At 43.3% G+C, this 14,270-nt stretch overlaps 1 long non-coding RNA gene across 20 annotated transcripts in view; it reads left to right on the top strand.

The window, feature by feature from the left end:
• The window catches only part of LOC142827195 (uncharacterized), a 58,653-nt gene that overhangs the window by 24,181 nt on the left and 20,202 nt on the right, over positions 1–14,270 (top strand). For 15 of the 20 annotated variants that reach the window (XR_012901701.1, XR_012901699.1, XR_012901694.1 and 12 more), the window contains 2 exons: positions 1,241–1,371; positions 4,733–4,917. The exons of 1 other annotated variant lie outside the window; for it this stretch is intronic. This is a non-coding gene — a long non-coding RNA (uncharacterized LOC142827195). Of the gene's footprint in view, positions 1–1,240; positions 1,372–3,964; positions 4,176–4,732; positions 4,918–14,270 lie in introns of all 20 variants that reach the window. 4 more of the 20 variants (XR_012901705.1, XR_012901703.1, XR_012901700.1 and 1 more) reach the window with 2 other exon arrangements.

Here is a 14,270-nt window from a genome sequence, read left to right as displayed (position 1 = left end):
CATTTCTTATGAGGGAGGAGTTAGGAACCTACATCATTCTATACAAAAAGCAAGGCAGGCAAGGGGGTGATGGTGTCCAACTTTTAACTTTATGCCCAGTGCTTAAAGCACTCAGTTGGAATGTGAGAGACCTGGCTTCAGTGCCCTGCCTGAGGAGGGAGAAGATTTGAAGAGAAGTCTCCCACAGCTCTCAGGAAAGTACTCTAACACTGAGATATTCTGATGTGGGTCTCCCTCAGTCTCTTCTGTTGCAGCCTCTGTCTGACTGTTCACCTCCTTTCAGTCTGTCTCTCCTGGTCAGTAGTCAGTCTATTGCTACCTTCCCTGTTGGCATATTGTTATTTTGTTTTTTCTTGTAAAGCACAAAATCTCTGTTCTGGTGACTAAGTGACATGATGTAGAGAAATAGCAGGGAGCATGAGCACTAGCTGAAAGCTTCTTCTGAGTTAACTTCTTAGGTTCCACTGGCGGTCCAATCTTTTTCTCCTGCGTCATTAGGAGACTTTTGGGCAAAAGCATCATCAGGCAATTCAAAATGTGTTTCAAAAATTCACCAAAGAGGCAGAATGCTTCCTTAGGCAGATTTTCTTCTTGGACTGCAGAAAAGGCCTCTCTGAGACACCACCAGCTGAATGGGTGTAAGAAATAGCCTCCATGATCATTAAGCCCATTCTTGAAGCCAGGGGAGGAACTGCAGATTATTGAAACAAAGCAACCAACCAGCATGAAAGGAAAAAAATAGAGAAGAGAATCTGCTATAAACAATATTATCACAAACAGCACACTATCACATTGCTAGTCTGCTATACAATACAGATCCCTTTCCTTCCCTTGTCAAGATGATTTGACCTTCTATTGAAAACATTACATGGAGAAAGCTTGGCACTCACATTCACTAAGCAAAGCTGATCTGTTTTCCACAAATTGAACAAAGCTGGTGGCTATTGCATGCACATATAATGCAGCAGGTTAGCTTATCATGGAGAGATGATGGTCTAGTTATTGGCTTTTATTTTAATATGGCTCATGTTGCTTTAGGATTTAAAGTTAATGCACACATAAAATTGACTTGAAATTTCCAAATACCTATTTGCTTTTTATATCAGTCAATTTATAGGTACAATTGCACACTGTCCTTGATTTGCAAGTGAATAGATTGTTTTAAATTCTTTGCACTGTTGGTTGCTATTTTATGTCACTGTTTAAATGACTCTGACCTAGTTGGTTTATTTACTTTTAGGAAAATTAAAATATTATACCTAAAATGCCTATTGCAGCACATAGATGAAATGAACAGGGGGCAGCAAACAGCAATTCATGAAGGTAAAAAGAGATTCCCCTGCTGAACAAGATGTGACTGCTAATTTTGGGGTGAGTGAGCTTGTTGGTTTGTTGGGCTTTTTCTCCTTCCGGTTACTTAAAGTTACAGTGTTTGTTGGGATTGTATGTTTGGGAACTGCTTGAGCCTTTGTTTTGTGGATCAGCCTTGTGATCGCCCTCCTGTGGTATGATTATTGAGGGTATAGAGCTGACCTAGGAGAGAAGGGCTTAACAGTCAAAGGCCAAGTGATCAAGAGGACAGCAAAAATCAGTTTGAAAGAAAGTTTGTGGGGGGGAGACATAACATAATTATGGTTAGGAAAGGCCATGTCGCCAGTGCCAGTGATGCTCCCATTTCCTCCAACTGCACCCAGACAGAGAATCTGGCCATGGATGCTTCTATACCTGGTATGGATGCACAGAGCCTGCAGCTCGTATTTCCTTGTCATAGAAAGCCACTGTGAGGGAAACACCCAGTGTGAAAGGTGTCTGCTGGTGGACTCGCTCAAGAAGCAGGTGGGAGAGCTACAAGAGGATGTGGATAGGCTAAGGAGCATCTGGGCACACAAGAAATTCCTTGAGTATTGATATGGAGACATTCAAGGCTGAGGAAGTTATCCAGCTGCAGAGGACTGTTGTCACACTGTAGGGCAGGAAGAAATTTCTCTACCATAGTCCAGAGATCAGAACAGGAAAGAGGCAAAATGGAGATGTTTTCAAGGCCTTTTAAAGCTTCTATATATGGAAAGAACTTCATTGCCACAAAGCAAGCCCTCGCCACAAATGTGGAAATGTACAGGCACAAGATGGAGTTCAGTACCACATGATCTAGTTACATGCCCTTGCATGCTTTAATGAACCATTGCAAAGGCTGTTAACCATATTCTCACTAGAATAGTGGTTCTCAAACTGCAGTCTGCAGATCTCTAGTGGTACACGGCTGCCTTCCAAGTGGCCTGCAGCTCAAGCTCTGCCTTGCTCCTTCCCCGCACAGTGGGGAACCCATGCTGGTGCTCCAGTCTCACCCTCTCTCCCCCGCAAGGTTGGAGTGCTAGCACTGGCTTCCCACTGGAGTCGCGTCGAAGGGAAGAGAAAGCCGCAAGTCTCACTGTACAACCCAGCTCACAGGGAAGAATTGCTCACCTCCCCCAGCTGGGGAACAGCAGCGTACAGGTGTGCTGCTTGGAGGCTTTCCCCACTGCTCCCATTGGCTGGAATTTGGCCAATGGGAGCAGCAGGAGGCCATGCCTGGGATCAGTGTAGGGCATAAAGGCAAGTTAGTGCCCCCTACTCCCTCGTGCCCAGTCCCCACACCCCCAGTCCCCTTACTCACCCCCTTGCTAAGACCCTGCACCCCCAGCCTGCTCTTGCACCTTCCCCCCCAGCCCGCTCCTACCCCCACCCTTGCTCCTGCACCCTACTTCCTGGCCACACACTGCACCTTTCCTTGCTCTTGCCCCCTCTCCCTGGCCAGGCACCCTACTCCCAACCTGCTCCTGCACCCTACCTCCCATCCAGACCTCACCTCCTCACCCTTTCCTATACCCCACCTCCCACCAAGACCTTGCACCAACATCCCCTCTAACATTCTATCTCCGACCCAGTTCCTGCACCCCATCTCTCTTACTGGTAGCCCTGTCCCACACATGGAACCCCCCATTTTTGTCCCAACCCCAGAGCCTAGGTGGGTTCACAAAATCCACTAACCCCGGAATCTCAGAAGAGTATATTCTGGCCTGTGGGAAGCCCTGAACCTCAGTCATCACTGGCCCTCCCCCTCACCCGCCTCTCCCATGGGGCTGGAGTGCCAGGGGAGTGAGTTGTCTCAGAGTATATATTAATAATTTCAGATAAAAATGTCATAGACATACAGATAAGCTCTGTGGTGTCCAACACACTAGCCACTTGCCACATGTGGCTATTTGGCCAGTTCAGTGTGACTAATTCTGCTTCAGAACTGGTTGGACACCACGGGATAAGATAATTATATTCAGCAAAGCATGACTTTTCTGTTGACAGCTTATATGATACATTTTGTATGAGATTTGTTGCAATTATGTAACAATGGTCGCAACAATGATTTACATGATCATATTCCCATAAGAGCAAGGGGTCACCCAATGAAATACAAGTAGCAGGTTTAAAAACAAACAAATGTTTTTCTTCACGCAACGCAGTCAGCCTGTGCAACTCATTGCCAGAGGATGTCATGAAGACCAGGACTTTCACAAGGTTCAAAAAAGAACTAGATACATTTATGGAGGCTATTAGCCAGGATGGGTAGGGATGGTGTCCCAGCCTCTGTTGTCAGAAGCTGGGAATGGATGACAGGCGAGGGATCACGTAATGATTCCCTGTTCTGTTTAACTCCCTCTGGGGCATCTGGCACTGGCCACTGTTGGCAGACAGAATACTGGGCTACATGGATCTTTGGTCTTAACCAGTATGGCCGTTCTTATGTTCTTAGTATAATTATACAATGCCACAGTGGAGGAGGCTTTTTTAAAAAAATCACCCAAAGCACAATAGTTGGTAGTGGTCTGGGATTTCAACTACCCAGACTTCTGGTGGGGAAAATAACACAGAAGGACACAGATTATCAAATAAGTTCTTGAAGTGCATTGGAGGCCATATTTCATTTCAGAAGCTGGAGAAACCAATCATGGAAAGGCTTTTCAGATTTGATTTTGACAAATGGGGAGGAACTGTTTGAGAATTTGAAAATGGAAAGCAGCTTGGGTGAAAATGATCACAAAATGATAGAGTTTATGATTCTGAGAGAGAGAAGGAGGGAACACAGAAGAAGAGATAATGGATTTCAAGAAGACAGATGTTAGCAAACAGGAAGTTGGCAGGTGAGTTCCCATGGGAAGTAAGTCTAAGAGGAAAAAAAGTTTGAGGGATTTCTCAGATTTTCAGGAGACATTATTAATGGCACAAGAGCAATCTATCCCACTGCACAGGAAAGATGGGAAATCTTGCAAGGGACTTCCCTGGCTTACCCGGAGATCTTCAGTGATCTGAAGCTCAAAAGAGTCCTACAAAAAGTGGAAAGTAGGTCAGATTCTGAAGGATGAATATAACAAAACCCAACACAGGTGTGTAGGAACAAAATTAGAAAGAACAGGGCACAAAAAGAGATTAAATTAGCTAACTACATAAAAGGTAACCAGAAAGTATTCTACAAATACATTAAAAGCAAGAGCAATATGAAAGAAGAAGAGGAGGACGATAACAGAAAATGTGGAAATGGTGGAAGTGCTAAATCTTTTTGTTTGTTTTCACAAAAAAGGTAGTGATTGGATATCTCGTGCAGAAAATGTCAGGGAAAATGAGGTAGAATCTGAGGCTAACATAGGGAAAGAATAAGTAAAAAATTACTTAGACAAGTCAAATGTCTTCAAATTGGCAGGTCCTGATTAAATAAATCCTGGAATAGTCAAGGAGCTAACTGAGGACATCTCTGAACCATTCCAAATTATCTTTGAAAACTCACACAAGACAGGAGAGATTCCAGAGGACTGGAAGAGAGCAAGTAAAATGAAGTGGGAAAGTTCAAGAATTAGACCAGTCATCTTAACTTCAGTACTTAGAAAGGTAATGGAGAAAATAATCAAGAAATCAGTTTGCAAACAATTAGAAGATAAGGTGATAAATACAGTCAACATGGAGTTGTCAAGAACAAATAGGTGAAGTCAGTGTGGTATCTTTCTTTGGCAGGGTAAAATGCAATGTGGATAGGAGAGAAGCCAAAAATGTGGTATTTCTTGACTTTGGTAAGCCTTTGATACTATCTTACATGGCCTTCCCATAAACAAACTAGAGAAATAAAGCCAGCTATAAGGTTGGTGTCTAACTGTTCGGAAAACCATTCACAGAGAGTAGTTTATCAGAGGTTCTCAGCCAAGCTAGAAGGGCATATTGAGTGGGATCCCACAGAGATCAGTTCTGGGTCCAGTTGTGATTAGGGATGTAATAGTGTAGTCAGTTAACCCATTAGCAAAAGCTTATAGGTTAATATAGAGACTAAACACCAGTACATTTTTTTAGCAGGCTGGCCAGCAGCCTAGCTCAATTCTGGCTTGTGACCTTCTCCCACTATGGCTCTGCATTTAAAGTGTATTAGGAGCCAGGTGGGCAGGCAGCCCAGCTCAGTTCTGGCTTGTGCTAGGTCTGGGAGCTCAGACCCGCTCCCTTTTCCCCCCAGACAGGGGCTGCTGCCATCCTATGCTGCAGCAGCGCAGAGCAACAGGCAGCTGATCCATGAGAGAAGTTGATTTTAAAACTGGCTCCTCTCGTGGACCAGCTCCCGCCTGGCACCCCGCACTGCTGCCTCAGATACAGAGGCAGCAGCCCAGAGTGACAAGGGTTCCTCAGGAATGATACTGGAGTGCACTGACTGCTGGCCCCACGTCCGGGGATTATAGAATGGTTGAGTAACCAATAAAAATTCATGAGGTTAATTGACTGTTCAGTTAACCAATATGTAACATCCCTAATTGTGATCAATATCTTAATAAATTACGGAGATAATGGCATAGAGAGTATACTTACAGGCTATGTCTACACTGCCCCCTCTTGCGCAAAAAAATGCAAATGAGGCAAAGTGTGGAATATCTCCGCACCTCATTTGCATAATTAATTAGGCTCCGTTTTTGTGCAAGAGGCTTTTGCACAAAACCCCCCTCTCGCACAAGATCCATTCTTCCTCTTTTTTTCGGGAAGAACGGCTCTTGCTCAAGAGGGGCGTTTTGCACAAAAACAGCCCCATTAATTATGCAGATGAGGTGCATTGATATTCCACACCTCATTCGCATAGTTTTCTGCACAAGAGGGGGCAGTGTAGACATAACTATAAAGTTTGTGGATGATCCAAAGATGGAAGGGGTTGCAAGTGTTTTGGTGGATAGGATTAAAAGTCAGAATGATCTGGACAAACTGGAGAAATGGTCTGAAGTAAATAGGATGGAATTCAATAGCGAATGTATATTCCACTGATGAAGGAACAATCAGTTGCACACATACAAAATGGAAATGACTGCCTAGAAAAGAGTACTGTGGGAAGGGATCTAGGGCTTACAGTGACTCTCAAGTTAAACATGACTTAAGAGTGTAAAACTGTCACAGATAAATATCAGAATGTTGTTTTTCTTGCAGTAGTGTTGTAAGCAAGACACAAGAAGAAATTCTTCTGCTTTACTCTGCACTTACAAGGTTTCCACTGAAGTATTGTGTCCAGTTCTGGGTGCTACATTTCAGGAAAAATATGGACAAATTAGAGAAAGTCCAGAGGAGAGCAACAAAAATAATGAAAGATCTAGAAAACATGACCTGAGGGAAGATTAAAAACTTTTATGTTTGTTTACTTAGGAAAAGTGAAGATGGAGAGGGGATGTAACATTTTTAAGTGTGCAAAACTTCATTACAAGGAGAAGCATGACAAATGATCTTTATTAACTTCTGAGGATAGGACAAGAAGCAAAGGGGCTTAAATTGCAACCAAAGCAGTTTAGGTTGCAGATTAGGAAAATTTTCCCATCAGGTTAGATAAGCACTGGAATAGATTGCCAAAGAATGCTGTGGAATCTCTTTCATTGTAGGTTTCTAAGAACAAGTTAGACATACACCTATCAGGAATGGTCTAGTGATCACATAGTTCTGTGTTGATTGCAGGGGCCTAGACTAAATGACCTACTCACGTCCCTTCCACACCTACATTTCTATTATTCTAGGACTCCATACTTAAAACTTTTGGGCCCATCTTGCTGTCATGTTGGGTGACCATATAGGTAGACTTTTTCATCCATGTTAACTAGTCTTCCATTTGTGGTCTTAATCTACCTTCATGAACTCTCTGCTCTTTTTGTTTTATTTTGTATCATTAGCTTAAAGACTGTTCTACCACCTTCTTCAGAAAAATAAAATAATCTGTGCTGTATGCATTGTGACAAAGCTCTTACAAAAATTTGGTGGGTCCTTCACTTCCTGGTGCATTTATTTGCCTCAGAGGCAGCCCACAGTTTTAGGTACCATGCCCAGCATGCCACCATGCTGTTTGTTGAGCTCTAATCATTGGCTAGCATATTGTAAAATGGAGAATAAACTCCACAATCCTTTTCCCCCAAGTGGAAATGGGGAGGTGGGTGTTGTGGGGAGGGGACCTGGGCCCACCCTCTACTCTGGGTGTTAGCCCAGGGTCCTGTAATAGTAGCTGCTTGTGTGAATCCCCAACACCTGCTATAAGACAGCTCCAAGACCCCGGGCTACTTTCCCACACTTCTCCCAGCACCTTCCTTCTCTCCAGTTCGTGCTCTTGGTGTTCAGTTGTTGTCCCCTTTCCTCCTATTCCTAGCAGCACCCTCTTCTTCCTCCATCCTCTCAGCTACACACACCCAACTGCAGGCAAGCTTCTTTTATAGCCAGTCTGAACTGGTTTTCTTAATTACCCTCAGGTGTCCTGTCAAGGCTTTTTCCCCACTCTGGCATGATGAATGCAAAAGTGGGGGCCTGTAAAATTACCCCAACACCTTATCTTTCCCGGCTTTGGTATAAAACTTCCCCCCGAAATCTTAAAAACCTAGATTTTGGGGATAAAAATCCACTTCCACCACCCAAGTAATGGTAAGAAAACCAGGGAAGAGATCACTTGGGAAATCTCAGCCCTAAAGTAAAACCAGGACACAAAAATTAACCAATACCAGGCTAATAAAAAAAGAAAGAACTTTTAATATTACCACAATACTCCTGTTACAAGCATAATGACTAGATGGAAAAGTCGCCAGTTAATAAACTCATGGGGAATTCCACCATTGGCCAAAGCTTAGTTGCAAAAGAGAGCAAACTCCATTTCTAAATGCACAGACTTCAGAGTCCCATTCCCAAACCATAAAACAATAAAACCTAATGGATTTATCTAAACTTTACCCTACTTACGGATAGCGAAGAGTCTTTTCTTGGAGAGAGAGAGAGACATATCTGTCTCCCTCAGTATCTGGAGAAAACTGCCAGGGACAAAGGAGGGTAAAACCTAAAATTCCTTTGTCCCAGTTTGAAATTCCTATCTACATTTCTATTGGCTGCCTGCTACTGTTACCAGATTTGCCCAATACTCTGGGGTATGCTCATTTATTAGGGTTACTCTTATAGGACTGGGGGAAGGTTATCAATTCTATCAGTGTGCTGCTTGTGCTTACTTGTACTCTCAGATGGAGCTGAATTCTCATCCTGCTGTCAATTCCCCCTCCCACTGGAGCTCTCCTGCAGGAACTAGGTTCCTCAGGATGGGGTTCTTCCCACCTTAGCAACACACACAGACACTCACACCCACTAACAGAGCATGTCTGACAGGACTGGGTAATCAGCACTCACAAGCTGACCCCTCATATGTCCCTGGATTCAGCAGGCTGGGTTTAACTGCAATGCCGCACTGCACCCTCATATGCCTTTGGACTCAGTGGGCTGGATTAAACAGGGCTTCAAACTGCCATCCTCATATGCCCCCAGGTTCAGCACCCCCTATCCCCACTTTCACACCACAATCATTCACTGGTAAACAACACGATGAGCAAACCCCACAGGATTTTGGGCACTCCAGGGATCTTTAGCTTGGGTACAAGAAGCATTGTTGCAGAGCGAATGGGGAAGCCAAAACAACACCTCTTGAGGAAGAGTGAGCGAAAGAGAGAGAAACAACCAGCTTAACAATGAAAGTTATTTATTATACAGTAATTCCTCATTTAACACTATAGATATATTTCTGAAAATGATCGTGTTAAGTGAAAACGTGTTATGTTGAGTCAATTTTCCCATTGAAAATAATGGAAGAGGTGGGGGTTGCGTTTCAAGCGGTGGTGTCTGGTGGGACCGGGACATAAGTTTGGGGGAGAAAGGGGACTGGGTTACAGCAGGGAGGGAAGGTGTTTGGCTCTGGGGAAGAGAAAAGGAGAAGAGGGGAGGAGGATTGGGTTGGGACTATGCTCCTATAATGGGTCTGCCGGGACCCGCACTGTGTCTGGCGAGGGGGGCATCGCCGGTGAACGGCACAGCGAGCAGCAAACCCTCCGCCACTTCGCAGAGGCGGGGGAAGCCCCACACAGCTGCTGGCAATGGGCCAGCTAGGGAAATCGTGTTATTCCGGGGACAGTTGTGTAATTAAAAAAATGTTCCCTAAAAAAAATCGTGCTATCGCGAAAACGTGTTAAGCGGGCACGTGTTAAATGAGGACTTATTGTATATATAGGGAACCAAACACACAAAACAGTTACAGTTACAATATTAAACCTAAATTGGAACTGATTACAAATGTTAGGGCTAGCTAACCATGTAACAGTTTACAAAGGGCAGAATCAGGAGGCTAGGCTTAGAGATAGGTAGTTGGGGGCAGGGGGAGGAGAGCAAGAGAGACCTCACCACTCTGTGGAGCTTGCACTGATCGGGATTCCCAGATGGTGATGGTAGCTGGGGGTCCAGAGGGCAGGAGACAAGCAGAGCAGAGCCCCTAGCACGATCAGACAGGAGATGATGAAGTCTCAATGGAACTGATGCAGTTAAAATCCAGGTATCAGAACAGTTTTTCTTGGGGCAAGGATAGGAATTTTTATAGGGATAGGACAATAGTTCAAAGAGAAAGAGGCGAGACAATAGAGACTGATCACCCCTGGTTATGGGTGATGGTCCTTGAACGAGCTCACAATGCAACTTTCAGTATTTTAGATGTCAATAGGATTTTTACTAGAATTGGCCTGATAATGACTAATTTGGGTGTGAGCAGACCTGGGTTCATTAGCATCTGGAGCAGAGATTTCCCATCAGGCAGTGCTTCTCTGCTTTCGGTATCCCATAGTTCACTGCGGTTCCTGCCTTGGAAGAGCTGGTCTCCATTCTGTATGCTAATGAGATGTCCCTCTGTTCCATCTTTAATGCAGATGAGGCTGGGGTGCTTTCTTAATTAGTTTAGGTGTGTCTTCCCTGGCCTTTTCGTTGCTTTGTCTGATTCTAGCAGAGGCCTAGGGGAAGGGGAGGGGAGAGGGTTTTCCATGACTGTCACTCCCTGGCTCCCCTACACTACCTGGTTAGGTAAGGGACATAATTAACCCTTTAGTCTCCAGGCTGCTGGCCATCCCTCATGATCATGACATGACCTAATTAGCCAGGCTGGCCTGACTCTGCAGGCCTGGTCAGTTAGCCCCTGGTGTTTCGCTGCCCCTGAGTGCCTCTGCTGGTTCTAAACCAGCCCCTCCTTGTTACTTTGGGAACAGAGATCTCCTCAAAGGAAGGTTTATACCTCTCCCCTCTACTACTTTTTGATAGCCTTCTGTTCTGACCCTGTCACAGCATGTGTAATGCCCATCCACCACAGGCTACCAGTAAGGCTATCCTGAGACCTTCCATCTTAGACTGTAGGAAATTACAGCACTAGCTGGCAGTGTTAATAAGCGCTTCTCATTTCACTTCATAGGTTAAAGAACACACTCCATGGTATGAAGTGGCTTAAGATGATCATATTTTGCCTGCCCTGAAGTAATGTCACCCTGGGCATGCACATGCCTCAAAATCAGCACATGCTCGGCCAGATTTTCATTCCATACATAAGGTGTCTTTTGTTTCTTGTAAATTCTTTCTTGATGAGCAGCACTGCCAGGAGCTATCTAATGAAACTACCCAGCCATGAAGTTAGGAAAACGGTGCATGCCAAGAATGTTAAGTTATATTGCAACTCGCAATAGTTATAGCAGCATTTCAAGTGGGCGAGTTGGGAGGGGGATGTCAGGGAAGTTCCCTGTTTCTCTGATAGTTAAGCTATCTCTCTTGATGGTGCTAAACAAGTTAGTTTTCAAAAGCTAACAGTGTGACCCATTGCTACTAATTTGTCCCTGGCTCATAACTATACTTTTGAAGATTTCACCAAATAATGTGCTCCCAAAAATACTCTTCCTCCAGTGATAGACAACATTCATATGTGGGTCATCCCTGTAGAAGGGCTCCATCCTTCCTCTGCAAATGATTCACTTCAATCAGGGATTGACATTTAGAGAAGGCCTCCTACTTTTCCCATTAGTCACATTTTATTAAGTCATCTGGGGCCCTAATCTTTCCTTGGATCTCTCAGCCAAAAAGTCTACCCAAAAAGGTTTTAAAAAATCAACAAAAGCCTGTCTTTGGAGAAACTTAAAAAGAAGTCTGACTAGTAGACAGCTCAATCTGTTGTCAAGCCTCATTGCTTCAAATCTGTCCATCCCATCCCAGCAACTGTTTTATCTGTAATAATGAAATTAGTGCCTGCAGCATGCATTTTTGACAAGGCAATATTTCTTAGTAACTTAGTAACAGCGCATGCACATACAGAAATACATTTATAATTAGCTCTTGTCTCAAAAGTTGGAAGAGGTTTTAGATTCATTGGAGTCTGGCAGCCAAATTCGTTATCTAATTGGATGAAGCTCCTACTTTCTGCAATTTGGTTGATGTCTGCTTTTGCCCAAACTCATTAAATGCAGCTGTACTGGAAGTTTATAACAACAGCCTCAGCGAAGACTAGTCTGAAGCTAATAACTGTGCTGTTTTCTTTTATATGGCTTAAGCTCTTTTGATGATAGTTGAAACATGTCCAAATCTTCTTTCCCTTCAGTCACCCCCCTCACATCCCTTTTTTTAGTCTCGATTGTCTTGCTAATTACCAAATATACAAATTATACAGAGGTTTCATGTTCTTTTGAAACCACAGTGTTTAGAGGCACTTTCAAAGAAGAGAAATTTTTAAAGCAATTCCAACACTTCCATGAGACACACGGTGCTGATTTATATTTTGTATTTCAGCGTTCGGGGGATAAGCTGCAAAGCTGTCAATCACAGAATCAGGAAATCTTCACAGATGGTAGGGGAACCAGATGTCCCAATATTAAGGGCTCTGTCTTATATATACAGCTATACTCTTCACGCCCTCAAAAAAGTGTCCTGACCTTTCACACTTGCTACATTTTCCACAGTTAAGCCTGTGTTAAGCTTTTGCACTTAATTAGACTTTAAAAGCCTTTCTATTGGTCAGAATGAATATTTTAATGAATTTTAGTGAAATATTTCTGAAAGCTCTGAACTTTTCAATGTCTGCTTTGTAGTTTCAATTTTAGTAAGATAAATATATTTTTAAAATCTCAATTTTCTAAAATATAACCCTGTATTTCCAGCATAGATTAATTTCACATTTATTAAAACACCACACAACAGCCTCATCTGTAATACAGATGTATCCAAATTTTAAATATTTTTTCCTTGTAGCTTGGAACTACGCCAACATTTTCCAGAGAACTTCCAAAGCTTTGCAAGAGACTTCCACCAGCTAGCAGCTGTATATTGGCTATACACGTAACTTCAGGGTCAAGTCTCCTTCTTTTCCTTCCCTTTCCCATGTTCCATCTTCTAACCAAAGAAGGGAAACTCAGGTACTAAACAAGGATAACTTCGGAAACTGCATGGAGATAGTGAGTCTTGGCCCTGAAGTTGTCTTTCAAGAAGAGTCATTAGCTCTTGTCCCAAGGGCACTTTCCCTTGCCAGTTAATCACCTAAAAAACAAGGAGCACTGTGGCACCTTAGGGTATGTCTAGACTACAGGCTTTTCTCGACAGAAGTTTTGTCAACAGATACTGTCGATAAAGCGCGTCTAGACTACATCCAGTTCTGTCAACAAAGCAAGCCGCTTTGTCAACATGACAGTGTAGATGCATTAACGCCTTCTGTCGACAGATCTTTGTCAACAAAAGGCGTTATTCCTCGTAAAATGAGGTTTACAGCCATTGACAAAACTGCTGAGTTCTGTTGATGTTATGTCGACAGAACTCAGCGGCAGTGTAGACGCAAGTATAGTTTTGTCAACAAAAGTCTACTTTTGTCGACAAAACCCTGTAGTCTAGACACACTCTTAGAGACTAACTGATTTATTAGGACATAAGCTTACGTGGGTAAAACCCACATCTTCAGATGAGTTGGAGTGGAAATTACAGAGGCAGACGTATATACAAGGACAGCAAAAGAAGTTATTTGTAGATGATAATAATGGTGTTATCACCTACAGCCCCCAGCTAAAACCCCTCCAGCACATCATTGACAATCTACAACCTATCCTGGAAAATAATCCCTCTCTGACAAACTTTGAGAGACAGGCCAATCCTCACCTACAGATAGGCCCCTAACCTGTAATACATACTCACCAGCAGTCACACACCAAAGCACAGAAACTTACTCGGGAACCTATCCTTGCAACAAATCCCATTGTCAGCTCTGTCCACACAACTATTCAAGTGACACCATCACAGAATCTAATCACATAAGCCACAAAATCAGGGGCTCATACAGCTGCACATTCTCTAATGTGATTTGTGCCAGCAGTGCCCCTCTGCCGTATATATTGGCAAAATCAGACAGCCTCTATGACCAAAGATAAATGGACACAAATCAGACAGCAGGAATGGTAACACACACAAACCTGTAGGGGAACATTTTAACCTCCCTGGATGTTCAATAATGGATTTGAAAAGTAGCCATTATTCTACAAAGGAATTTTATCACCCAATTACAGTGAGAGACTGCTGAATTGAAGTTTGACACTATCAACTTTGGGCTTGAATAAAGATATAAACTGGTTAATGCTCTACCAAGACGATTGTCCCTCTCTTGATATTCATATCACCACATCAAATACTGCAAATGAAACACATCCACCTTGATTACTCTTATGAAAACTGGTCCCTACACTTGGCAAGTAACTTCTTTTGTTCTTATTAATACCCCTGCCTCTTTAATTCCCACTCCAACTAATCTGATGATGTGGGTTTTACACACAAAAGCTTATGACCTGATAAATCTGTTAGTCTCTAGCCGTACATCTACATAGCAGGGCTAAAGTCGAATTAAGCTATGCAACTTCAGCTATATCAGTTGCGTAGCTTAAGTTGAA

Source organism: Pelodiscus sinensis, chromosome 2 (assembly GCF_049634645.1).
Source record: "Pelodiscus sinensis isolate JC-2024 chromosome 2, ASM4963464v1, whole genome shotgun sequence".
Taxonomy (NCBI): Eukaryota; Metazoa; Chordata; order Testudines; family Trionychidae; genus Pelodiscus; species Pelodiscus sinensis.
Note: the sequence above shows the minus strand (reverse complement) of the source record. Positions and strands in the feature narration are given on the sequence as shown.